At 28.9% G+C, this 11,881-nt stretch overlaps 1 long non-coding RNA gene across 1 annotated transcript in view; it reads right to left on the bottom strand.

Moving 5' to 3' along the window:
• LOC139425994 (uncharacterized) overlaps positions 1 to 11,873 on the bottom strand; it is a 194,048-nt gene extending 182,175 nt beyond the window's left edge. The window contains exon 1 of the long non-coding RNA XR_011637224.1: positions 10,872 to 11,873. This is a non-coding gene — a long non-coding RNA (uncharacterized lncRNA). The remainder of the gene's footprint in view (positions 1 to 10,871) is intronic.
• Between the last annotated feature and the right edge of the window lie 8 nt (positions 11,874 to 11,881).

Here is an 11,881-nt window from a genome sequence, read left to right as displayed (position 1 = left end):
TCTGTATATATATATATATATATATCCGTCAATATTTTTTTTCATGTTCAATTAAAGAGATATGGTTCACATTGCTAGCAGCAAAATTACTTGAACCCTCAGAATTGTCCGATTTACCCCATATTTTACAGCCACTTTACAACCAATATCGCCCCTACATAGAATTGTCAGATTTACCCTATATTTTATATCCATCATTTAGCTAATATCGGTACCATATTGACCAATGTAGGCCCTATATAGGCCATTCTAGGACCAGTATTAAAAATCTAGACATCTCGATTTGGTCCCTCTGTGCATGTTCTTATAAGATACATATTGAGCAAATTTTGAACCCAACTGGGGCCAAGACGAAATTGTTGTTATATAATTTATACACATAATTTACACAAATGTGTATTGCTAGTCATTAAGAGAATGTTATTAATATGTAGGATTTTAATTTATATCGAGGCGTTCTTGATGAGTTTTCAGTTATATTAATTAAATATTTTTGGTTGCAACATTTCAAATAGTCCAAATATTTTTTAAAAAAATACGAATATGATTTTTTTATTGTATGTTATCAAATTTTCGGTGTCATATTGTTCCGAATTAGCAAAATTTTCTCTCAGAAGAAAGGATACGTATGAGAATCTATTTTTTAGGTTATAATAAAATAAATGGAATATTAATTTGAATTACAAAACATTCCAAAATTTTATTAAAGTAATTTTAATGAATATTATTTATATCTATTAACATCTACTTAAATACTATTTGTATTTTTTATCTTTTTATTTTTCAGTTCAAGTATAACTTGATTAATACTTCTAACATCGCTAACAGTAATTTTTACTTCTAAACAGCACTAAAAGAAATCCATTATATATATATATATATATGTGTGTGCATTTCCTCGAAAACTTATATTGAGAAAAAAACAAAATTAATTTTTTTCCTTCGAATTAGTTTTGAAAAATTATGGTCCTTTTTCTTTCAGAAAGAATACTTTTAAAAACATTTTTTTTCTCTTAATTGATAGTTTTATTCCTAAAATAGCTTTGCAACGCTCAAAGAATAAATTAATTAAACCTTAGGGAAAATGAAAAAAAATTCTTAGAATTAGAAAATATATATATTAGCTTGTAAATGCTCCCTGGAGTGTTTTAGAAATGAAGTTTAGAATATCTAATTTCTCTTCTGTTAGTGACAAATAAATTATACTTTCACTTTATTTTAATGAAATAAGAATCGCATTGATATTTTATTTAAATAAGAGTTGTGGTTTCCTTTTTAAAGTATTGATGAAAATAAAATGGAAAATATTGTTAATTATATTAAAATATAGGTTTCTTAAGATAAAAATTTTATTTTTTGCATTATAACTTGTACTAATTTGCATCAAATTTTTATAGCCGACAAAAATTATGTCTGAAAAATAAGTTTATTCTAGAAAATAAAGCTGGAATTACCCATACTGAATGTCAGGTGCTTTCATAAATGTACAGTGCGCGAAAAAACGAACCACCCTGAATAACTTTTGATCTAATGTTTGGATTTTCACGTTCTAGGACTCAATCTTAATGGCTGGAGAGGGTGATTTCAACGATGCAAAATAAAAAGTAGAGACGACATTTTAAGTTTGGAAATAAGACACAAAAGGGCTTTTTTAAATTTTCGACAGATTCGGATTTCTGAACCCCAAAATATAGGGGGGCAACCGCAATCTGAGATATATGGTCAAAATAGTTTGTTCAGGAGAGCTCCTCCAAAGTTTGGACCCCTTGATGTTAATTTGACATTTTGCGTATTCCCCTATATCTCAAGAACCTTTTAAGCGAATTGAGAAAATTTTTCACACAAATATAAATAATGAACGCAAAAAATTTAATACCCTACAATTTAAAAGTTTTTCGACCTTTCTTAAACAAAATTTTAAAAAAATAATAAATATTTACAGTGAGTTATTTTTTGCACGGAATTATCTAGATAAACAAATTTTATAATTGTGTGTAAAAAAAATTTTATTCTCTTAAAAAGTTCTCGAGATATAGGGAAAAATGAAAAAAATAAAATTAATAACTTTATATATAACTAAAGCAAAATTGAATATATATATATATGTATGTACATGGATGATGCTCAGAAATGAATTTCAAAATGAAGATAAAGCAAAGGAAAATTATAGACATATGAAAAAAAGGGGGGAATAATAATTAAAAAAATAACAAACAACTGATTAAAAAAAAAAGGATGAAATTTTTTCAAAGGAACCGGAAAAAAAAAGATATAATCTTTTTATCAGCCCACACGATTATATCCGCAAAAAAGAGTGCTTTCTGATATTGTATCAATATAGCCAAAGCAAAATATATTAATACAATAGTGTGAGGAGCACTCAAAAATTTTNTTACTTTATCCTATCAGTTTATGTATCCCGCTTCCATCAGTTTCCACTGACTTATTCAGTGTTTCACAATAACCCAGCAAAATAAAGGCACTTACTTTTTAATTTGTCACTATAAATATTAAATAGTATTTCTTAACTCTTCCAGCTTTACTTTAAAAAAAATCGAAAAATATTAAGCATCAGAATCGAACATAAATATATTAATATTTATGCTTGAATCTGATGCTTAAAATTAGTTTACTATAAAAAAAAAACGTGTATTCGCTGTATTTATTTTCAAAATTTTGCTGCAAAACTTCTTTACAAATTCAAGTGGACAAAATATTAAGCATTGATTATTGCGAAACAATATATTTTTAATATGTAGTTTTATTTTTATCATTATGAAAATGCAGCGTTCGCATACCCTAGAAGCAGAATATATTAAAATATTCAAAATTGTAAATTTGAAATTTATGCGAAGCTTCGCAAGTATTTTGAGCATTATAATAAGGCAGCAATACAAGTTTTATTGCGTTTTTCATATTTTGTGCAAAAATATTTATAGACTTATTTCACTAATTATACTAATGAGATGCTTTCTTCAATTTGGTTCAAACTTTGATGGAATGTTTCGGAAGGGTTGCAAATAAAGCAGATAAATACTATTTTGATGAAAATTTAAATTTCCATCAAGTAGAAAAACTAAATGTGCATATAGCAAAATTTGACGTTATAAATATTAAATAAGCATTGAATATTAAAAAAATCATTGAAATAGTTTAATGTAGTAGTTTAATTTACACTGAAAACAAAAACAAAGAAAAGAATGTTCAATATTATCAGAAAACGTTGCAATTTACCGAATTTCTGCACAATGAGGACACCAAAATGCTACGTAATTTTTACCGAAGAGCCTTTGTTATGATTTTAGTAAAATTAACAACTAAACAAGATTTAATAACATGGAGATAAAATTCGGTAATTTAATCATATTTCGCGTAAAAACCATACGCTTAATACGCGTAGAAACCAAGCACGGCGTAAAAACCATTTATTCAGTTAAATTTATTTTAGCATCAAAATTCCCGATAAACCATTATCATATGAATGGAAAATCACCAAATGAGAAGTTGAAATACTACACATTTTGGTTTTATTAGCCAGAATTACGATTTTTTTTAAACTATTTTAACTATTTAATTTTTTTTTAAATATTAGTAGCGTGAGAAATTAATACATCCACCACTGAATATGGAGTTATATTTCATTATAATTACTGTTCATATTTCCTAAGAAGATTCAAGACTAAACGAACTTTATTGTAACTGTTTGCATTACAAGTCGTGCAGACTTGCTCTCAAAGAGGTTTTTCAAATTTAAAATAAGGAAATTTCTCAATTCCTGTTCCAGAGGGTGCTAGTTACTCTATAAAAGCAAACGATGTTAGTTTACACATCAGATGTCTTGGAAAAAAAACTCTGCAATTTTTTATTACTAAATAACAGTTGAAATCAGTAGTAATAAGATTATTTGTCTTGAAATAAAATTTTGAATTGTACACTGAGAAAACAAATAAGGTAAAAACTACCAAAAATTCCATGGGAACAACAGAAGCCAGTGTGATTTTTACCAAAATATTTTGGTAATGGTTTGGGTAAGATAAACAATAAACATATATACATATTATTATTTGAAAAATTAAATCGAAAATTTGGTTATTTTGGTACTGCTTTATTTTGAGATTTCTTAATCTGTCTCTATGATTGATTGCACAAACTGCTTTAAATATTTTGAAATTGTATAACATTACTAATATTTGTCAATAATCGCAAAGAAGTTTTCAACGGATGGAAAATTATTGTGCATATTGAAGGAAGGAAAATTATTGTGCATTGGAATATTGAAGGAAAAATATTGCGCATTGGAAATAATTTCTTTTCTTAAAACCATACTTATAAGATTGGGAGAGTGTTAACACAGTATTTCTAAACATACACAATAAAAACTACGGTAAAAAGTACCGGCATATAGAGTATCGGTTCTGTTTACCATTAAATTTATTTTTACCGGAACATGGTACGCATCAAAAAACCTGATATACCGTTATTTTTACAATGATAATTACCGTAAAATCACAGAATCACTCAAATTAATTCAATGTTACTTAAAAATTTACGGTTTAATATTTCACTATAAAAGTGGATTTTATTTTAGAATGGATTTTATGGATGATGCACCCAAAGTGTCGGTACTTTAAACAAACCGCAGTTTGATCCCGAAATTTTTTACAGTGTATTTGCATGCTGAATATTGGGAAAAATTTCATTCTAAATGTATATAGCTCGCCAAAATATCTCTATTATAAACATTTGTATATTTTATCTAAACACATTTTATAAAAAAAAAGGAATTAAACTGTATGCAAATTTTCCTGCTGCACATATTTCCTAAATTATTTTTTTGTTTGTTTAATTAACCCATTTAGGGCTGGTAGGACGAGAAAGAAGCGTTACTCCAGGACCGCATATGAAATGTAATTTTAGAGTACAGAATTGAGATCACGCCCGATTGATCTTCAACCATTAGAGTCTGAAAGGCTTGTTTCCTATATGATACTGTCTATAAGAATTGAAGGCCATGATAGCGCTGAACTCACATTCATGAGACGGGAGTTCGAATCCAACCGGCTGAAGACTCCCCTTATAGTAAATGGTGACTGGTGCAAGTTAAATATGTTGGGTCATGAAGTCCACCATGTTCCCATAGCATATTATACCTCTGGGGATATTGAATTGGAGACTGATCGTTCTCTGGTTCAGGTCAAAATTACGATCTGTGGATGTATGAATGGATCCGTCCTACAAAAGGGTGTGACGTATGAGTGTGGCAAAAGTCGAATTCTTACCATAGATGACGTCACTGAAAAACAAGAACAATCACATCCCTTGCCTAAAATGGTTCACGACAACAACAATAAAAGCAATAAGAAAGTAATATGCCATTGCTGTCTTAAGGAGTTAAAATATTTGGTTTTAAATCGAAATATTGATAGAGAATTCATACTGTTTGTACTTAATTATCAAAAGTTTTAAATTATAATCACTAACTGTCTTACGATCGAAAATAATATTACGGTCGTTGCCCTCAAATCACCATCCAAAACTTTCCTTCCCAATGTAGGTGAGAGCAGGATCGAGAAATGACAAAAGAACTCAGCATCGTTTATTTACTTTGAATGGTGTATTGAATGGCATACATGTCAAGAACCGTAATCACGGTAAATGCCGTGTCATGACATTAAGAGTTCTGGAATTCCATTAGAGGTCTAATAGAGCTATTCGGAAAGAGCACGGCGCTCTTAATTCTTATTGATTCTAATCAATGCAATCTCAGGAATATTGCTGAGGAATCTTTTTAGTATGACAGCGAGTATGAAAACTTTCTTCTTTACTACAAAATTACGAGAAGCATTAAAAAAAATTGTGTAAAACATTTTTTAATACTTGTTTTATTTTATTTACTCCTTTTATTGAAATGAAAAATGAGAATATTGAAAAAAGACTAATTTTATTTTATTTTATTACAGTCATTGAACAGCAGACCCAATTTTTAGGTTTACGACTACTAATGTTACACTACAACTACGACTCCATAGCCTTGTAATTTTGAACCCAATCCAGAAGACAAGGGAACTCCTGGATCAAGTATTGGGAGAAATTTGCCGTCGTGGAGAACTTTTTGATGGAACTAACCCGCACTTGCTTGACATGGAGAGGAAGACCGCGAGAACGTCCCACGGTTAGCTTAACGGCAAAAGGACTCTAACCCATGATCCGACCTACCACTGAGGATTGGTGGGTTCGTATTAACCAACCATTTCTGGGATTCAAACTCGGTTCACCTCATTGGAAGGAGAACGTTCTCTCCCCTGAGCTAACGCGGCTCAAAAAAATAAATATAAAGAAAAATTAAAGATGAGAATATAGCAAATAAATCGCTTTGTGGTGATGCATGTGCTCTCGAGGCTGCCGTGAATATTTTAACCAAAATTGCTTTAAACATAAAATTAATAAAATTTTATTAAATTCTTATCCATAGATTTACAAGATCAATTATTTAATAAAATGCGTGAACCAGTGTAGTGATTTATTTGTGAGGAGGCACATCTAGAAGTCAGGAAATTTGCTTTACGGTTCTGATTTAGCTTAAAAAATCAAAAATCCGTTTAATCAGTGCATTAAGAAAATGGTGAATTATTGAATCATTGAATTATTAAATTAATGAAATAGTAAATCAATGTATCATTGGTTTAAAAAAATTGAATATTAAGAATTGATTTATTAATGAAGAGCTTAAGAGAATCATAAAATCCGTTTAATCGCTGCATTTTAGAATCGGTGAATTATTGAATCAGTGAATTAGAAAATCAGCGAAAGAGTGAATTAGTAATTCAATGAGTCGTTGATTTAAAGAAATGGCAAATGAGCGTATCATATTGTAAATTAGTAAAAAGGTTCAAAAAACTGTAATTTGTGGGCAGGCACGTCTCGAAACTAACTGACAATATTTAAGAGCTAAACGATAGGCAACATTTTAATTCCTGAATTAGAAACATTTATCTTTTCGATTGTTTGGGCGAAGAAATTATCAGATGCATCAAAAACCGTAATTAAAAAAAACATTTTGATTCAGTTTACGATACTCTTTGTGGGACTTCATTTTTTAACAACAAAATTATTCAATAATTAGCAACTGAACCAAATTTTCCAATACCTTTAATTGTTAAATCTATCTGATTTCATTTCACCACCTTATTGATGAAAATTTTAACTTTCTAGCCATAAATATAGATTATCATTTTTAAGCATCGTGCTCATTAATATTATTAATGAATATATCAGGGTTTGAAAAATACATGGTCCGACATGCTTGGGCATTTAAATATTCTATCAATCAACCGTAAAATACAAATTTACCGTCCCATGAGTTTCGACAAAAAAGTCACCAAGATGTTGGAAGTGTGTTTATGTTTATACATAACGCTGTTCTAAGTATTTAAATGAACTTTATGACAAATGTGTGTTAATAACTGATACATTTATAATTCTTAATAACAGATGTCTGTTAATATGTGTTAATTACAGATACATTCATATGTTTTAATAACAGATGACTGTTAATATGTGTTAATAACAGATACATTTATATGTTTTACTAACAGATGTCTGTTAATATGTGTTAATAACAGATACATTTGTATGATTAGTAACAGATATATGTTAATAACAGATGTATTCATATGTTTTCATTAATATGCCATTGGAAAAAATGTTGGAGCACGTATTATGCAGATTAACGTGCTCGACAGAGCATGCAAAAATCAGGCTCGTAAAAATTTTTGAAGATTTCACACCCTGACACTCGTAATTTTGCAGAGATTCCTCCCAATTAGCGAATTCTTTCCAATTTAAGAATCATTTCCAATTAGCAAATTCAGCATGTTATTTTTTCCTATCAAATAATCAAGAAGTTAATGTAAGGTTTCGTTCTTGTTAAAATTATTACATAGTATTATTGTAACTAATCTATCTTCCGTCTGAAATTTATTGATTTTTTGTAAAGCGATGCTTTAAAAAATAAAAAATAAATCTATAGTTTAATTTTAGTTCGCTATTATTATTTTGCTTTTGAATTCAGAAAAATTATTTAAAAGCATAATATACTTTAAGTGCAAATATTTATCTAACGTAGAGTCTGTATTACATTCTTCGCCTATTTATCGTTGAATTTGTGTACTTAAACCATTTTAAGAAAAACCACTTTAAGAAATACTTGTTTGTTTTACATTTTCTCCCTCTTTAAAATTAAACAAAACGTAGTTATGAGTGGAAGTAAATATTGAAAATAAAGAAGTAAAAAAGTGTAAGAAACGATAAAAATAATGGCAAGTTTGTTTAAAGACTTCTATAATTTTTCAAAATGTAAAAATACGTGTTTTAAGCTAACTTTACTTATATAAACAGATTTTACTTTTCCAAAGTGTTATAAAAGCATGTTCAAAATAAAAACCACTACAGAAATTAGTAATAATTGATCAAATAATTTTTTTTCTAGAATAGTATCCAAGTTCCTAATTTACAAAGCCCTAGATATTTCTATAAAATAAAGAAAATTTATCGAATTTGAAGATCAAACATTCTTTTAAAATTTAGAAATCTTAAAAAATATAATTAAAAGAAAATTTATTTTTCTCTAAGTTTAAACAAACAAAATTTGCTACCGAAATGGAAAACAATTCTAATTATTTCACTCTTTGTTTAAAGAATATCATAATCTCTTAAAATAAAATTATTGAAGATTTAAAAAAAAATTGTTTTCTGAATTGCTTTACAGGTCATAAACTGTAAAAAAAAGGTTCTTGAATATATGGAGCAGTTACGGTGCATGACCTAGATAAAATATCTCTTTATTTTTATAATATGATTTTTTTCTTTCTAAGTGCATATAATATAAATAAAAGGGCGAAAATTAAGGAATTGTTGTTCATATACTGTACATATATATGGCCCAATATGTAATCTTATTGTTAACCGATACAATATCTTATCTTAATATTAAGGAAATTCTAAAGTTAGAAAAAGAACAATTTTTGAGATGATGATTCTAAAAATAACACTATTTTGGAATTTTTTCACAATTTTCTATTTTTAATATTTGCTGTTTAACACAAAATAAGGAGTATCAAGCATTTCCCTGATATCACTATACTTTTTTGAACCATGCTCAAGTTGAGAAATAATATTAACAATTTTTTCAGGCAAATTTTTTCAACATTAACCTTTTTAAAAGGGCAAGTTTCTTAAAGTTAGCGGACGAGAATAAGTTTGAACGTCCAAATAAAATTGTATGTCGATAATTTTTTGATCATTTTAAAAATAAAGCAATTTGTTGTATCTTTTGCTGTGCACACATATGCATTTATTTTTCATTACTCAAATAAATACGAAGCGATAAAAAAAGACAATCAGTAATTTATCTACATTTTTCAAGAAAATAGTATGCTTAGTAAATAGTCTGCTGTTCTGCATCGAATAATTTTAAACAGCAAAACGTTTTTAATTTCTCTACAAGATTTAATTCTCAGCTAGCTAGCAATAATTTTAAGTTTTCTTTTAATAAAAACTTGACAATAATTTAAAGTGGAATTTTGCTCTAAAAGAAGACCTAAATTGAAATACTAAAAAATTTATCAGTATATTAATGAATAAATAATGTACTTGGTAGAATAGATAATAAGATTTTGAGAAATGTTAGAATTTAATTAAATAGTTGATAAAATTGTTTTGCCAAACACGCGCGGACAAATAATAAAAAAATTTATTTTAAGATTAAGACTATGTATAAGATTCTGAGAAATTTTAAAATGCTTAAAAATGGGAACTACGTATTCGTAGCAATAATTATAAAATAATGAAGAAATTGATAAATATATTATTCTAAATCTATGTATACGTATGTATATTTTTAAAATTGCATCAATTATGGAAAAAACAAACTGTAAAATAAAATTTTAAAAAAGCTGATATATAATCACATTTTATCAGAAACAAGTTTTCAAAACTCGACATTCGTTGAATAAAATGTTTTTTATTAAGTAAATGTTTTATTCAAATTTCTCCATTAAATTACGAAGAAATTTTTAGACGACTAAAAAAGAAATATCGTGTTTTATAATTTAAAGAAAAAGGATTAGCAATTGGTTATTAGCGAAAAAAATATGAATAAATTTTACGCTACGCACGTGAAGTTCCTCGTAAGTTAACCATATTTAAATATTAATCGCCCTATTTAAATATTTCTTCCTCATCACCAAATTATTTTTATTAATTAATTAATTTTTATTGTTTTCTAAATAAAAATTAAAAACAGTAAACAGTGGCTTCTAAATAAAAAACAGTTGAAACATAAGACTTTTCAATAGAAAAATATGTAAATTAATATAGTATAAAAAAATTTATACCCCATTATTCAAAGTTTTTCATCCACAATTAAATTAAATAATAAAAATATATCATAACTAATTATTAAAAATTATGTTCTGTATAAAATTATCTTTAGATTATCGAGTTTTATGAGTGGGTGCAATTTTTTTTTGTCTTCCTTTATTAGTTTTAAAAATCTGACTAAATACGCAAAAAGTGAAATTAACATTAAAGGGTGCGAACTTCGGATCACTCTCCTGACTGACGAGATCATATTTCTCAGATTACTTGCTATATTTTGAAGGTTAGGAATCTAAATATGTAAAAAAAATGCTTATTCAGAGAAAGTACTGTTACTTAGTGGTCTGCAGGGTATCAAAAATTTTAGGAAGGTTAATTAATTAAATCAATTTACACTAACAGAAGAAGGCACATGTAATATTGTAGTGGAAGTCCATCGAGGAGAGGCGCCACAATATCCCATCAAAAACGAAAAAGAACATAAAAAATCATACCTTCATCTCAGTCCACTGGAGAAAAGGAGACATCAAACAATTTGGCTTAGCTGCAATAATTTTAAAAAAGACACAAGGAAAAGTCCAGAGTTCAGATTTTTGTAGTTTATTAATGTGGATCACTTCTCTTCAAGAAAATCGTTGGGGGAGCAGAATCACAAGCATGTCCAGTTAGGGGTCACAAGGCATATATTTTAACAATGGCAGATAAGATTTCTGGGGATCATCTTTTCATCTCTAGTAGTAGCGTCAGTGGCGGCTGGCAGTGGTAGCAGTCGACAAATAAACATGTCGCTTCTGGAAAGGCGATCCAAAAAATTTAAGATGGTGATTGATTTTCGTTCTTGTCGAAAAACTGCATCCTTGAGGAGTCGGCGGGCAGGTACTACGCCATTAAGAAAGGATTAAAGTTCCGTGCCTCAAACAGAGAGAAAAACGGAGCAAACTAAACGCTCACTACGCGAGCGAGGTGACGGAGAAAATCAGAGTATCGAACCACCACTTAGTTCATGGCGAGGGAAAAACAAACAATCACAGCCCGCAAAAAGGCATCCACAGGTGGGTCGGAGAAATGACCGCCATGTCATTAAACAAACAAAAAAAAAACTCCGTCTCTCAAAGAGAGGAGGGGGTGAAAATTAAAAATCCCTGTTAAAGGATCGTAGATTTTGAAAGGATCAAATATCGAATGCTACCCGCTCCCAAAAATGGGCGGTATTTATATATTTGGCCAGAAGTGGAAGTTAAACTCCCTAAAAAATGACACTAAAATTGCTTAAGGAGAGAACTGAAGTGAGTTGACTAACCCCTTAAATTTTAGCATAATTAAACACTAACGGCGACCGTACAGTAACTAAAAACATGTGTTGACATCAAAGGCCGCCGAAGGTCAAAGGCGTGAAGGTCGGCAGACAGTGAGGCGTCACAGTAGAGGGTTCAGGGGTGTCGGCCTAATTTCTAGGTCACAATCCCAACAGAAAAATTAAGATTTGGTGACTCAATGTCACAAT

This window comes from Parasteatoda tepidariorum, chromosome 7 (assembly GCF_043381705.1).
Source record: "Parasteatoda tepidariorum isolate YZ-2023 chromosome 7, CAS_Ptep_4.0, whole genome shotgun sequence".
Taxonomy (NCBI): Eukaryota; Metazoa; Arthropoda; class Arachnida; order Araneae; family Theridiidae; genus Parasteatoda; species Parasteatoda tepidariorum.
Note: the sequence above shows the minus strand (reverse complement) of the source record. Positions and strands in the feature narration are given on the sequence as shown.